Source organism: Pseudorca crassidens, chromosome 18 (genome assembly GCF_039906515.1).
Source record: "Pseudorca crassidens isolate mPseCra1 chromosome 18, mPseCra1.hap1, whole genome shotgun sequence".
Lineage (NCBI taxonomy): Eukaryota > Metazoa > Chordata > Mammalia > Artiodactyla > Delphinidae > Pseudorca > Pseudorca crassidens.
In genome coordinates this window covers 46,978,637-46,994,867 of record NC_090313.1, presented here as the reverse complement: position 1 = coordinate 46,994,867, position 16,231 = coordinate 46,978,637, and the positions used below count along the sequence as shown (strand labels likewise).

The 16,231-nt window shown below is 34.9% G+C and overlaps 1 pseudogene; it reads right to left on the bottom strand.

Annotated features, from left to right (window-relative positions):
• Window positions 1-14,278: 14,278 nt before the first annotated feature.
• On the bottom strand, window positions 14,279-14,798 carry LOC137210924 (glutaredoxin-1 pseudogene; annotated as a pseudogene).
• Window positions 14,799-16,231: the final 1,433 nt, after the last annotated feature.

The window sequence follows — 16,231 nt, the reverse complement described above, 5'->3', positions numbered from 1 at the left end:
ACAAGGAGGCCAAAACCAATTAACCATTTGCCTATTGGCTTTAGAAGTGGGTTTCCTTGAGTCAAAGAGAAAGACAAATACATAAAATCAGGCCCTGAAGGGTATAGAGATGTTGGAGATCAACAGGCCTAGGTATGGTCCCATGAATCTGGTAATGAGAAGAGAAAATAAAAAAGAAACACACATGTCCCTTTATAGTAAAATCTGAACAGAGGCTAAGAGGGTTATTCTTTTCAAAAATGAGTATGTTTTAAATTTATCTTGGCTTAGAGAATAAGAGCACTAAAACAGACATTTGGGAAATAAATCAGCTTATTATGTCTAAGGGATTTACTGGAGTAACACTCTATGCACTGTTTTCCATGTTTGCTCCCAACATTTATTTCCTCCTTTGAATGGGAGTGTGTGTGTGTGTGTGTGTGTTTCAACACCCTAAAGCTATCATTGGCCATATTCCAACACTGTCTTAATTTACCCTCCTTTTCTACACAATTGAAAAGAGTAAATAAAATATATTGAACCAAATAATATCATTATTTTGAAGTATTTGCCCAAGGCTATGTGCATTATATTCTGTATTTAAACAATGATTTAGGAGAAGGCAGCTCTGAAAATGTAGGGTCAAAGCAGGACAGAAACCCATCTCAGAACAATGGTTGAAGCATAGTTTTACTTGATTGATGAACTAGAATATTGGTGAAGATTTTCTAACACTTTTTAACACTTCTACCCCATGGTATATAACATATTTATGTCAATTATAGTCATAATTCTCAAAACTATTGGGTTATTTAAAAATAACACTGTAGACATTTAAGTTATGATTTATTTAAAGAAGGCCTTTGCACAATAAAGTTTATTTAGTTAGGTTAGTTCTGAATTATTTTTAAGATAATTTTATTGCAAAGGAGAATGCATTGGAAAGTCTTCTGATTAAACTACAGACAAAAAATAAGATAGCAGGTAACTTCCAGGAAGAGGTATATTAATAAAATGCTGGAAAACCTCTGAAGAACTATATTCTCTAGAGGGATATGACCATATACTAGACATATTAGCCTTTAAAGTCACTTTTTACAAAAGTTTAAATAGAGATCTATTAGAAAGGCTGTTTTGAACCCTGGAATTCAAATACAACCTTTTGTATTGTTAAACCTTCTTGAAGTACAAAGAGAAAGGAATAAAGAGAAAATTATTTCATCTTAAATTTAGCCCTGTGTATTTTTTCTTTTTAACTCACCTGCCTTTTATGTATACTGCCTATGAACTATTATAGATAATACAAAATAGCTGTTTGAAATAATCCTTATGTATAGGAGTCTGTAGTATATATGAAGTGACTTTATATGTAAAATATCATTTTTAGGAAAATACTGCAGAGAAAGCATGCCATTAATCTTGAAGTAAGAATGTTAACTCCATGACAGCAGGAATCATGTTTACCTTATTTCTATATCTGAAGCACTTAACATAGTGCCTTGTGCATTGTGGGTATTTAATAAATATTTCTGGAGTATCTGGAAGGAAATGGGCAGGCAAAATTGGGATGAGGAGATTTTAGATGTCTTGGGAAGGAGGACTGCAATTTGAATTGGAATGAACTGGAAAACCAGCTAAAAGCAAACTGGAAAAACTGGAAATTGAAGTGAACCTTGAAGAATGCATAAGATTGGGACCAAAAAAAGTGGAATGTGTATGGGTATGTATATATGGGGGTGCATGTATGCTGATATGTGTGTATAGAAACAATATGAAAAAAAATCAAAATCGCAGGTATGGACATGCTATTGAAGGAAATAACCATGCATCTGTGGAAGATCTTTTGGAAGTTAAATAGGAAATAAAGCTGAATAGGATGGGTGAAACCAATCTATCAGAAAGTCTTGTTCTTCTCCTTTAGACATTTGAGCTTTGCACTAAAATCAGTGAAGACACCCTCTCCCAGACAAATATATGTATGACCTACCATTATCAGTTTTATGAAGAAATATTTATACTATTAACATATTTGAAATTTGGATTGCCCATGAACAGATGATATTGTAAGAGAAAGTTTGGCAAATATACTTACACTTTTCTCTGCCTTAATTATGTAAGTTCATAGTCTCAGTTTTTTCCCAATGTCATAGTTGTAGTTAGTATTTTATTGTATATATCATCCAATAAATAGAAATATGACACTTTCGTTTTTCTTCCTTAAGATTTTTTACATTTTAAGTCAATTTTCCAGACTCTACTAGACTAGTCTTTTTTATTCTGCCCAGAAGATTAAAAATCCTGAGGTGAGTGGGTTTTTTTCTTTTTCTTTTTTTTGTCAACCTGCATTATCTGTAATGTTAAACAACTCATTACTTCAGGGATATTACTTATTTTCTGGTAAAGAAACATTCACCAACCTGAATTATTTATTGAGTGTTACTAGACATTTTTTCTAGGTCCTGGAGACACAGTCACTGACAAAATTTCAGCCCTTTGGGATCTTACATTTCAGTGAAAAGACAATAACAAATATTTTCAAAGTTAATGATAGATGCATAGAGGAAATTAAATAGTTAAGGATGTTATTGAAATTTTAAATAAGGTGGTCAGGATAAGCATAAGTAAAAAGCTGAAAGGAATTAAAGGAATGAAGTCTGTGGATATTTAGAGGAAGAATATTTGAGGGATAAACCTCAGCAAAGGGAAGACCCTCAAGCAGAACCATACTTGATGTGCTCCCAGAAGAGCAAGGAGATACATTTGTGAGAAAAGTAAGAAATAATTTTGGGAAGAATTGTGGGAAGGTAAACCATGTGAGAACTTTTAGCCATTGTAAAGAATTTGGCTTTAATTTGAAATGAATTGGGAAGTCATTGGGTAGTTTTGAGCAAAGCAATGACATGATCTGTCTTGAATTTTACCAGGAATGTTTCTGCTTCCTTGTTGAGAAAGGATTGTGCAGGTGTAAAGGTAGAAGAAGGGACACCAGCTAGGAGGGTAATGTAATGATCTAGGAAAAAAGGATGGTGCTTGGACTAGATTGGCAGTGAAGGTGGTGAGAAGTGGTTACATTCTGGATAGATTTCAAAGGTGGAGTCATTGGATTTGATGGACTAAAATCAATGGAACAGAAAAAGAGAAGAGCCAAAGATGATTAAGATTTCTGCCCCAAACAACTGAAAGAATTGAACTGTCATTAATTAAAGTGGGAAAGGCGGAGGGAGAGGCAGTTTTGTAGGGAAGATCAAAAGCTTATTTTTGGATCTATTAAATCTGAGATGCTGTTAAACTAATTTAGATGGAATTAGTTAAATAGAAATTTGCAGAGTACGTACCAGAGATACAAATTTGGCTGTGCCAGTATGGCGATGAGATTAAACCATAAGGTTGGATAAAATCACCCAAGGAGTAGAGTATTAGAAAACAAAAGAGAAGAGGCTCAAGGACTGACTTTCAAGGACCTCTAACTTTGAGAATTAGAGAAAATGAGAAGAAGCTACAAAGGAGAATGAGGATGAGTAGCTTCGAAAATGAAGGAACCTGGAAGCTGATTGTAGAATCACATGTTTTAAGGATGTTAAATACTGCTGCTAGGTCAAGCTAGGTAAGACTGGAGAATCGACCATTGGAATTAGAACGGGGAAATCATTGTGGTAGAGTGATGGGGGCCAGAAGTATGACTGCAGTAGGTTAAAGAGAGAAGAGGAAGAGATGAATTGAAGACAGTGAGTATGAACAACTTTTACAAGGAAATTATTGGCTAATTTCTGATTATAATATGTGAATCATAAGTATAAAACATTAATAAAAATTAGTTACTAATATTTTTTAATATACTGCAATGTTTACCTTCAAATGAATGTTATAACCTACAAAGTAATCATTTTAGATGGCCTTACTTCCTTCCCAAGGACTCTTGGATTATCGATTAAAATAATTTTGAAAAAAAAATTTTTTGCATTCCTAGAACAAAAGAATATTTGAAATGTCCTTGCTTGGCACCTGCAATAAACACTGTGCTTTCTTTCACCACACACACACACACACACACACACACACACACACACACACACACACAAGAATATTTGAAATAGAAAGTACCTGAGAGACATCTCTACAAGCTCATTCTGTCACATTTTCCCCTCTACTCTCTGATTCCTATTTACGTGGCACCCATAATTATTGAGGAAGCATTCAGGAGCTCAGATAATTAAAAAAAATAATATCTTAATGCAGATGAGTGAATAAAAGGCGATTTTGAGTGTCTTAATTCCCAGTTCTCATCTTTACCAAATGCTTCATAGAATGTGGATATTAACATATTGGAGGCCACAAAAGAATTTTCTAGATTTCCAGTCCACAAATAATGACCAAAATGAATACTTAGAAATGTGGTGGCAGTCAGCCTTTCAGTACCACCCTGTTCTCAGATTTCCAAGAACCACAAAGGGAAGGTTAGGAGAAGGGACTCAAAATATCTACAGACATTTTAGCACTGTATAGATAGAAACTGGTGACAGAAAATGGTTAAGAAAATATAAAATATTTTAATGTATTTAACACAACTATATGTAAACAAAATTACAGATGATTTTTCTCATAAGATTCTCTAATTTTAATATATACAAAATTAATATCCTTTTGTCAAACATTAAATTGCATTATATGGCATGGATTTAAATTAAGAAACATGCTAATAAAATAACATATGTAAAATGAATATATGCTTCCTGTAATTTCCATTTTCACATCACTCACTCATTCTATTTTAGAATAGAACATATTATCTATCCTTTGATTTTACTAATTCGTATATATAGATGTTCTGAATTATAATATGTATTTTGAAACTAAATTGGGATTTGCTAAAAATAACATTTTAATATCTTTTGCAGTTCCTCAAGCATCTGTCAGATGCCTTGTTATACACAGATTTTATGTCAGATCCATCTATAACATTGTTTTTGATTGACATGAAAGATTTTTATACTTGAGATCATTTTATTACTATATGTATGTATTTTGAAAGTCTGGGATTAAATAAATAGTTCTACATTTGGTATTAATATTCTTCACACTTTTTATAGTAGTTGAGGACTAATGTTGCATATAATTTAAGAACTTGCTTAATATGTTTTGCAATTTTACTTAGTGTTTTACCATGGATCTGAGATCTTTAGGCAGATTCTAGCTAATACTTCTTTCTAGAGACTCCTCAAAACCATGGGAAGAGAAAGAGAAATTCTTCCAATTATTACAGGACACTTGAAAACAGTCTAACTGGAGAGGTAATGGTAGAATAGGATTTCTTGATATTTGGTTAAGGGTTAAAAATAGCTAGAAGACTTTACTCTGGCCATAATGCAGCAGCTTGTACCAGACTTGCCCTTCTACCTGTAACTATAAGACTAAACACAATGATCCAACTGTTTTCAAGATCTTTGAGATAAGAGGAAAACAGGAGACAAGTCTACGTTTGCAAAGACTGATTGGGGCGCATTCCCTACTGCAGCACAGGAAGATGAAGTCCAGGCAAAGCATGGTGACCTCATTGAATGGAGGAGGCAGATGTTAGAGTTTAGGGCTGCTGAAGTGGCTGGTATTTGTAAGGCAGGGTGCTAGAAAGGAGGGAGCTGTACAGAGGGGAGAATCAAAAGTCTATGCGGGGCTTGCTGCCAGCTCTTGGCCAAAGGCAGGGGTGCCACATACAGGGTAGGTCTCCATGTGTCCTAACCAGCAGTAGCTGCTGGTGACCTGAGAACAGAACTGAGATATCAGAGGTTGCTGGGGTTTCAAACTATGGAAAGACCTTCCAGAGCTCCACAGGCATTTAGTTGAGACCCCAGAGATGCCAACCCTTTGGAGAAAGGACAACCCACTACTGTATGGATAGGACTAAGGACAAACCTGTGATAGTTTCAAAGCAGAAAACCAAGTCTAACATGATTGAAAAAAGCTGCCAGTAATTTAACTACTGCCAACAAAGAGTCAACATCATCCATATTCCTTACAATATTCAACATATAATAAAAAAAATAACCTGACATGCTTAGAAAATTCAATTAAAAGAAAAACTCAATTGAAAATGGGCAAAACACTTGAACACTTTACAAAAGAATATGCTTGAATTGCCCATCAGCACTTTAAAATATACTTAACGTAACTAGTCATCAGGAAAATGCAAAATAAAATCATGATTAAACACCATTTTATACCACTTAGAATGTCTAACATTAAAAAGACTGAAAATGTCAAATTGTAAGAAACTGGATTGTTCATACATTGTTAGTAGGAATGCAAAGTGGTATAACTGTTCTTCATTGGAGAATTGCTGTGCAGTTTCTTATGAAGTTAATCATTCATCTATTCTATAACACAGCAATTCTACATAAATGTCCAGGAGAAATGGAAATGTATCTCCAAACAAGTATTGATACACAGATGTTTGTAAAAGCTTTAGCTCAGTAGCTAAAATCTGTAAAAACCCCAAAACATTTATTAACTGGAGAATAAATTGGTATATTGAAAAAATGGAATACTGCTTTAAAAATTGAACACAAAACCATGGGTGAGACTCAAAAACAGTATTAGGTAAGTCTGTTTCCATCCATGAGGGAGTAAGAGGCTACAGAACCACAGGGTAAACAACTAGAAAGAGCTCTTTTCATACTGTGGCATGGGACCATGATCCCTGGGAGAAGGGATATGAAAAATTTAATCCCTCCAAATTGACACAGCTTTCTGCCTGGAGAAAATTTTCATTCTGTGGTGCAGGGAGTGAAGAACCAAACTGAGCTTGGCAATTTCGCTGAGTTGAGGAGATAAAGTTCAGAATCTGCAGAAGTCAAGATGGCTAAAATTTGTGGGGTCAGGTACTCGACAAAAGGGAGCTACAGAAAGAAAGGGGTCTAGAAATCTGTAAAGGTGTCCCCTTAATGTTTGACTGAATATGCATGCTTAGGATAATGCTCCAGGGCCAGGAAAAGAGCAACTTCCAGAAAAGAATAATTTCTGGATGAGGGAGGCATATAAACTGAGCAATTTCACAGAATGGGATTTAGAGTAGATTAGACTCTGCAAATGAAAAGGTTTGTGAAGAAGTCTGTCAACCTAGAATTGTAAACCCCAAGGAGTATTTTTCAAAGATGAAAGTGAACTATAAATTTTTTTCAAAGAAAAACAAAGCTGAGAGAATTCACTGGCAGCCGACTATACTATAAGAAATGTTTGTTTGTTTTTTAAGTTCTTCAAGCAGAAGGAAAATAATACCAGATAGAAAGTTGAATCTACACAAAGACCAAAAGAGAATGGAAATAGTAAATATGTAGATAGGATAAATAAAGAGACTTTTGCGTTATTGTAAAAATGTCTTAAAAGATAATTGACAGTTAAAAGCATAAATAATAATGTAAACAGTGTTGGGTTTTTAGTATTCATCTTCATTAATTTTCTCCTGGATGTGCACACATGGTACTCTAACCCAGAGATATAATTCTTATTAATTACCCCACAGTAAATAATTAAGGTGTTGATGCCCACCCCATTTTGTCCCAGGCAAGACATGATTACCCCAAAGTAACACAATGAAAGTGGTGTCAAATATTCTACAAGAGTAGCTAGACACTGTATGGACGAGGGATGAAGAAAAATGATTTTTCTTTGCTTATAAAAAGGAAAAAAAATAATTAATGCTCCATTAGGAGATTAGGAAAGTTGGTAGCAACAAATTCTCTGTACAATAGCCTTATGTAGAAGTGTACACTTAAGATCTATGCATTTCACTGCATGCAAATCTTAACAGAAAGTAGCTAGAAAAGAGAAACAAAACCTTTATTTTATCTTAATTTTCAAGTAATAAGTAATAGGGAGCTTTCTATCTGATGGCTAATAAGGAGAATTTGTGGATTATATAAGAAATTTTTCTTTTACCGGGTAATAAAATACATTATTTATATATTTCACACTTCTATTGTTGGTTCTACCTCCTTGATTGGCATTTTAAATATTTGCAAGGCTTATAGTGTCTCTAACAGTATGGAAAATCATAGATCTTGAACATTAGCATGACAAAATAGTCATTGAATATAAAATACAATCACAACAACAAAAGTCAACTTTTTAGTTACTTTGATGAATAATTTTCTATCAAAGCCATTGTGGGAGAGAAGAATGGGGTTTGAAATCTTGGATTTGACCTATGCCTTCATTATTTTCTAGTAGTATATCACTGGGTGAGTTACTTCTCTAGATCTCATTTTCTTATCAGTAAAACTGAGATTATATTCCTAATCTTATAAAGCTGTTGTGAATAATATGTGAAAGTACAAATACATATAAAGCGGAACAAAAATATGACTAATGCATAAATCAGTTGGAGCCCATTGAGCCATATAATTTGAACTGTTATATACACAGATATTTTTTGAATCTGAGTTTTTCTGTTGAAGTTTAGGCCTTCATCACATCTTCTTTACTGTTTAAATAATTAACTGGTTTCTTTATCTCCAGTCTTCTCCCATGTTCTATCCTCCATCATGCTTTCAGATAGACAAAAAAGTCTGTGTATAAAATATGTATTGAAAATAAACAGCTGCAACCATGTCATATTAATAGTAAAACTTTCTTGCCCAGTGGCTTCTCACTAAGCTCTGGAGAAAGCCCCAATTCTCTCCTTCTTGTGGTATATATGAGCTCAATTCTGCCTGTCTACCTTCCTAGCCTTCACTTCCACCATCCCCACCTTTCCATAAAACTGCTTCATGGCATGCTAATTTTTTCCTCTGTGTTTGCCTCCTCTGTTTCTTGTCCACTGGACAAATCCTAAATATGTTTTAACACTCAGAACAAAGGTAATTCCATTGAAGGATTACTTAATCCTCTCTTGATTTGGAGAAAAAGTTAAATATACTTTCATCTATGCCCAGTAAAATATCTTACACATATCTCTATTAATCACCTAGTATTTTGTATCAAACTTTACTTATCTTCCCCCATGCTGCACTTTGAATATGTGAGTATGAATCTTTGTTATATTCTTTTTTCAGTTGCACCTATAGAATGTCACACACATATGTAGCATGTTCTCAGTAAACACTTGATGAATGGGTGGATGAATAGCTAGAAAAGGTATATATCAGATTTTTGTTTCATTTACGTGGCTTGTTTCTAGTTAAGGGACCAACCTTTTCTGTTCATAACACACTTTTAAAAACACCTTTGAAATAATGAGAAATTTATTTATCAGACACTTAACTAGAGAAAAATCTTTGAAAGTGTACTGTTTCAAAAGAGGGAGATGTTTGCTGAGACAAGGAAATAAGAAAGATTATTGTTTTCAGTAAATATGTGCTTTCCTTTCCTCAAGATTGTTTTGTCAAAATTATTCAGCTAGATTTTATCTGGAGGCTAATTAGGTAGACGCCAACAGACCAAGCTCACCTCAGCCATGGCACCCTTTTTCAGAGGGTACAGTAGAAGCCAACTTATCTAGGAAGACAGTCTCTGTTGGACAAATTGCTCTTCTTATTTCATGGTCTTTAAATATACAAAGTTACTGATTTCTTTAAGGAGGATTTTTGACTCCCCAAAATATCATTAGGCTATGATAATGAAAAACTAAACTTCATTTAAAGCTCCTTGTGACTCCTCAACCCCTTTGGTCTTACTTTTAAAACCTCATACATTTTAAAGTCTAGAAGGAGCTGTAGGCTTAAATTGGGAAAGTCTGACTCAGAGACGGCTAATGTGTGTCTAGAGAGTACACCTTATCTCCCTGTGCCTTTGTCAGACACCCTTGGTGGATCTCAGTACTCTTTCCTTTTGGGTGCAGACTCATATTCAAAATTCTTCAAAACTCACAACTCCAAGCAGCCACCATCGATCTTTCTCCAGTGGAAAAGAGGAGGACATTCTTTTGTCATCCAAATTATAGAGAGCTAATCATTCCTTTCTATAGCATGGAATTATGTAATTTACAGTTTGTAGTCACCAGAGTCATGCTGTGGGCAGCATAGGCTGTACTAAGATTATTGATTCTGGTTCAAGGTTACCTGGTTTCAAATCTAAACTCTGACTAGGTGACCTTGAGATAACTTCAACTGCAACATTGGGAATAATAATAATACCTACATCATAGGATTGTTGAGGGAACTTTATAAATTTCTAAATAGAAGGTAATTATTTCTTATAGTAAGCACTGAATAAGTGTTTGTTAAGTAAGATTATCAGTTCTAGCTGTAAGTCATGACTTTCCTGAAGATAATCACCCTTGGATTGAGGAAAAAACAAGATGATGGATTTTTTTGTCTGTATCATAGAACCCATGTAAATTTATATCTTAAGAAAATACTTTAAAATCTTTTTGCAAACTGAATTCCAAACAAATGTCATCAATGTGCAGGAGTCCAGCTATTTCAGTAAAAGTGATTAAAGGACTGAAGAAACTAATGTTTAAAAATGACACTTGAAAGCTAAATAGTTTTGCAAAGAGTTGCATTCAGTGAGTAAATGGACAAAGAAAATATGGCAAGATTGAAGTAAGGAAAAACATCAAATGTCAGGAAAGAAGTACAACTGAATAATTTATTGGGCTGTGTAGTTGAACCCACTCCTCAAGCAGGACAGAATCTTCTAGCATTTAGATACATTGTAATGCTGAAGATATAGGAATAATTTGCAAGAAAGATACTTTCCTGTTTGTTATGATGTGTTCCCTATGTGAGGTGCTCAATAAGTATTTGGATATTTAGTGATTCTTTTGGGGTTCATCATCAGAGTTCATATATGACCTTTGAGCAAAAGTAGACAGATTGGAAAAAAACTAGCAGAGATAGCACTTTGAAAAGGGATTAATTTTTTTTCTTATTCAATTTGGTTAAATTTTGGTCTCTTAGGAAACCAGGTGTCTAAAAAGATTACCATAATAGTTATAAGAATTAAAAATGTATATTTTAAAACTCAAGATGAGAATGAAAGCAATATGGAAAGAATAGCTAAGGAAATGAATTGTAGACCTGCTTTATACTCTCCAGCTTTCAAAGAATTTAAGAAAATATTTAAATAGGTAGTATGGGAAACCTTTTCAGTGTATGCCTCTTTAGAATACATAATCTTACACCTATTATAGATTTTTTCATCTGTACTGTGGCTTTTTGGGGGCACTTGTTTTTTTAAGTAAATGACCACATAATTCAGAAAATACATTTTACAATTGATTTTAAGACAGGGCCAAATGGCCTTGACCAAGGATTATCTTGAATTCCAAACATACATTTACACAAGGATTTTTCATTATTTTCACTAATGGTACGGTTAGCCTTTGTAAATGGGTTATTTTTATGGATTTAATATAGTCTTTTAATGTTAGAACTTTTATGTCCTTTAAATCAATTGGCTCTACTTCTACCTGTGAGTGAAAGTCTTCCTTCAGAAGAGAAATAATTCTTCAGCTTGCTAAAAGCTCTAGAATATTATAAATTATTGACCTGACGAAAGCAAGCTGGGTCCCTGTGTTAGTCCAGATCCTTTGAGAAATAGATGGCAAGACAGCATTATACATGTAAGAGATTTCTTAGGGGAAATGCTTGTGAGACAAAATGGGGAAGGAACTAGGAGAAGCTGAGAGAACATTAGACTGTGGTGCAGGTGTGACCTTGTGAAGGAGAGAAAGAAGGAAGTTTCGATGTAAGAGTCTTAAACTGCAGTACTGTTCAGATAGAATTCAGCAAGGCGAATGGGGAGCCCACAAGCCAAACACCCCCATTGGAAGAGTCCCCCATCTCTTAGGAGTAGATCTGCTTTAGGAGGCTTGCCTTGTTCTATCATTGTCTGGGAGCATAACTGGAAAGGTAGCCTTAGTGCAAAAGTGGTAATGGATTTCAGAGCATGGCAGCTGGAGCTGTGGGTCAGTTATGCTCCCTCTGGGGGGATTTTTCATGGTCACTGTCATCTTCCAAGGTGAAACATCTCTCCATTGCCAGGGGACAACTAGACTCATTATTTATATCTATTTGCACCTCACACTTATGAAATTTGGACAACTAGCATTTATGAATCAGTTACTTTCTATCAAGCACTTTTGTATATTTAATCCTGTTCACATTTACACTAGATATAAATATGCCCACACTGATGATAAAAAATTGAAACTTAGGGATTCTGTCCTCCTTGGATAATACCTCTGGCTCTTATCTTTCATTTTTTATTAAAAGTTTTCTGTGAATGGTATTTCTGAGATTGCCCTCTCTTATTATCAAGGAAATGATCTCTGTTAATGTGACAATAGGTGTTAATGGGCACACTCCATTTCCTGACAAAATGTTCTTTTATGTCTGAGGCTTTTATACAGCAGAAGCACATCCGTGATTATTTGTTTTTTGTTTAATGCTCAGTGTATTGAAAATATAAATGTAATAAACAGAGCATTTAAAACCATTTGTAGATTTTAAAAATGGATTGTATATTTTAAATTCCATTAAAATCTTAAACTATTATTATGAAATTATTACAACTGATTCATATACCTTAAACAGAAGGCAAAGGACACAGAAGCAGTTATCACTAAACTAATTACCTCATTTACATTCAAACCAATTCTATGACTTAATAAATTTTTTATTAGTTCTCTATTTGTTTGCATAGCTTTCAAGTATCATAGCTATGCTTACTTTGATATCTTTTAAAGATTTTAGTGATGTTACCTTCATATAATTCCAAAGTTGTAGTTACCTTATTGACTTAAAGGAATAAAGGATACCTTCTCTAAAGAGTCAGGTTTTGGATTCTTGGTTGGGACCTGGATCTGCCTTGCTTCTCCCAAGGGGATTCAAAATTGAGCCATTGATCTTCAAATGGAGCATGTTTTTGTAATGTCACTCACTGTTAGGTCAATAATACTTTTTTTTCAAATTTATGCCTTTGACATATGTTTTCGTTATTTACAAGCTGCTACCTCCTTTGTTTCATCATTATGATATGCTGACCTTATTAAAAATATATGTGTGGCTTATCAGTTTTTGTGCCATTTAGATTCTCTAAATTTCATAGGATATTAAGGATTGAGTGAGCTGACCTAGACCTTGTTTATAGTATATTTATTTTATTAATCACCTTAGAACACATGGCTGAAGCCTATTTTGTCATTGGCCTGATTGTCTTGAATGCCCCTTTCTTTTTTTCTTCAACTCCTTGTGATGTATGACCAACAGACCTGAGTGTTTTCCATTCTTGGTAATCCCTACCCTTTCCAAGACTATCTTATTTATTCACTATTACTTTTACTTTCCTGTGTGAACAAAGAATGTTGTCTGCCATTTCTTTTTTTTTTTTTTTTTTTTTTTGATCCATGGGTACTTTATTAGAGAAGAAATTAACCATTCATACTAGAGACTACAGAAGGAAATTAACTTAATCTTGCAATTCTAGAACAACTTTCACAATAAGGAATTCTCAAGTTTTCATAGAGTGAGGGGGACAAAAAGGAGAGAGAGAAAATCATTTAGAACAGTGTTTCCCAAATTTGGCTACTTTCACAGACATATTCTTGGAAGTAGGGGATACAAGTTTTCTATGTAACATTTAAAATTTTATGTTTTACTTTTGTTTATAATCTAAACAAACTAATACACACTTGTTCAGGATTCCCTGGACAACCATCTTACAGAGTTGCCACGTGGTGGTAGCATCTGCATTTATACCTCTGATCCCTGTGGCCCAAAATGAAGACCAACCATGCTTAACTTTTCAGTGGCGTCTCTCAGACTGGGTGCTCAGACCCTTCACGGAATTGTTGAATATTTCCTATGAGATCTATGAATTGTCACAGTTCAGAACACTGGTTCACAGCAGTGATTCTCAAAGTAGGAGGGGGTAGGAGGTGGAGTGGGGATGGTGGCTAGGGAGACACCCTCTGAAAAAGCATATTCAAAATATCTATTGATTTCTTAATACAAATTCTATAAAGTCAAACTCAACAAAATAATCTTTGGACAGTAGCAGAAAACCAACTATAGATTCAACCCAGGGGGTCTGGGATATACTTGGTTGAGAAACACTGGTGTTGAGGTAGAGGAGCCCCAGCATGTGGAGAATACATAGTAAGGAACACGTGCCAAAGAAAAGGAACATCTTTTGGGTCAGTGAGTGAATCCTAAGCATATCTTGTCTTGGTCTTTTGGAACTCAAAGGGCCAATCCACAAGAAACCCGAGACATCCATCAAACTTCTCAGACCTGTTGTTTTGGGCAAGTTGGTCCACTTTTAATACTAAGTCAAAAGAAAAAAAAAGCTGTTTTTGCCCCCAACTTTATTTGCATTAACATATTTCAAAATTTTAAGTAAACAGTTGCTGTAGCTGTGTAAACATAGCCCCAGGTCCATCCACCAGGAAGTACTGTCATTATTTGCAACGCCATCCAGCTCTCAAGGGGGATATCAGCCTGGGGTCTGCTCTATAATTATTGCAGAGCTCTAATTTGCTTTAGCTGTGTCAACAGCTCCCCTTTCTCATGCATATTTACTAGATCACTGCATCCACCTATGCACTCTTTACCGATGAAGACCCGAGGTACCGTTCTGGCTCCTGTGAGCTGTTGCAAATAATCTTGAATATCGTTGGTGTCACCGTGGGCTGTGACATCAACAAATTCCAAAAGCCCTTGTTTGAAGGGCAGTTGGCTGAGGAGCTCCTGGGCCCTTCTGCAGTAGGGGCAGGTGGGTATGATGAACACAACCACCTTCCCAGGCTGGATTTTGCTGTTCACAAATGCTTGAGCCATGATGACAGGCTGCTATCTCCTGGAGAGGAAACCTCAATTGCTGGTATTGCTCGGGAGTAATGCCTGCCATTTCAGTAAACAAAGAATGTTGTGGCCATAGCTATCGGCCAGTGCAGTTGTGCACCTTGAGAGGATTCAGAAAGGAGACAGACAGAATATTGATCCTAGATAGTTAAAATGCAGATCAAAGGAATGATTTCAGTAAGCCCAGACTCTTGCATTTTCCTATATGTAGAAAAGTAGTAAAATCATTAAGTTGAGATGTCTGTTTTTGTGATTAGCAGTAATCATTTGATGTTTGACTACATTTTTTATTTTCAGCAAAAACTCCTGTATATCCTGGTTCCTCCCTTACCTCTTTGGAACAGTTCCTCAGAGCTATCTGAGAGGCTGTATTCTGGGTTACAGTCCTCAGTAAGGACTGAATAAAACAGAATTCTCAACTTTTAGGTTATGAATTTTTTCAGCTGACACCTGGGTTTGTAAAGAGAAGCACATACAAGTCTATAATTTAGAAATATATAATTAACAGAATAAATACATCAAATGTGCATATACACACACGGCTTTCTTTATTAAAATAGTCATCCAAACTTACTTGCCTTTTTTTCTGCAACCATTTATCTGTACAATTTATATTAACTTTTCTCATTTGAATCTCACCATGTAATAATGTACTAATGTCATTTTACAGATTCATCTTGTCCCAGAACTTATACTGGGAGGTATATTAGTTATTACTTGGCCAAAGGAATCACTTTTAAGTTGATTTCATTTCCCTTACAGCTGTGACTCTTTCTATTCACTAGTATCACTAGGATATTCTGAAATTGTCAGTTACCCTCAACAGAATTCTTGTTTCTTTTAGTGGAGACTGCTATTAGAGAAACAATCGACAAAAGAAGGTACACATGAGAGTTAACGAGAACCAAAAATAATGTTTCTACTACTATTGAGCCAATTTTAGCGACAGAACTTGAAAAAGTATCCTATTTATGGTTATGAGTTTTATTGATCTTTTCAATTTAACTTGTTATCATAGCCTGCTTTTTGCATAGTTTTTTTCATTCACACTTGATTTGTCCTCTTGAGTAAGGTAATTGCATTTTATTACAGCCTTCTGCCTTCAATGAAGGCAGAATTCTGGTATTAGGAACTTCAGCAGTAGTGCTTCACACATGCTTCATGAGTTAAATGTCAGCATCATTCAACCATAGATAGTAATTTTAGTATCACAGCAGACTTAATGCACAGGAAGGAATAGCAGCTTCTCATCCCCCCAAAACATGCCATGCTGGTAGCTGTCTACTTCACTGATAAGAGCCCATACTATCAATACAAAGCCAGCACAGTAGGTATCTTAAACATACAGAAGTTTCAAAATTCCTTGATATTGAAGGAAAAGACTTTCTTCATTTTGGAGTCTTAGAACATAGTGCTTGCACATGAACCTGCTTTCTCCTCTGATTAGTTTTGTT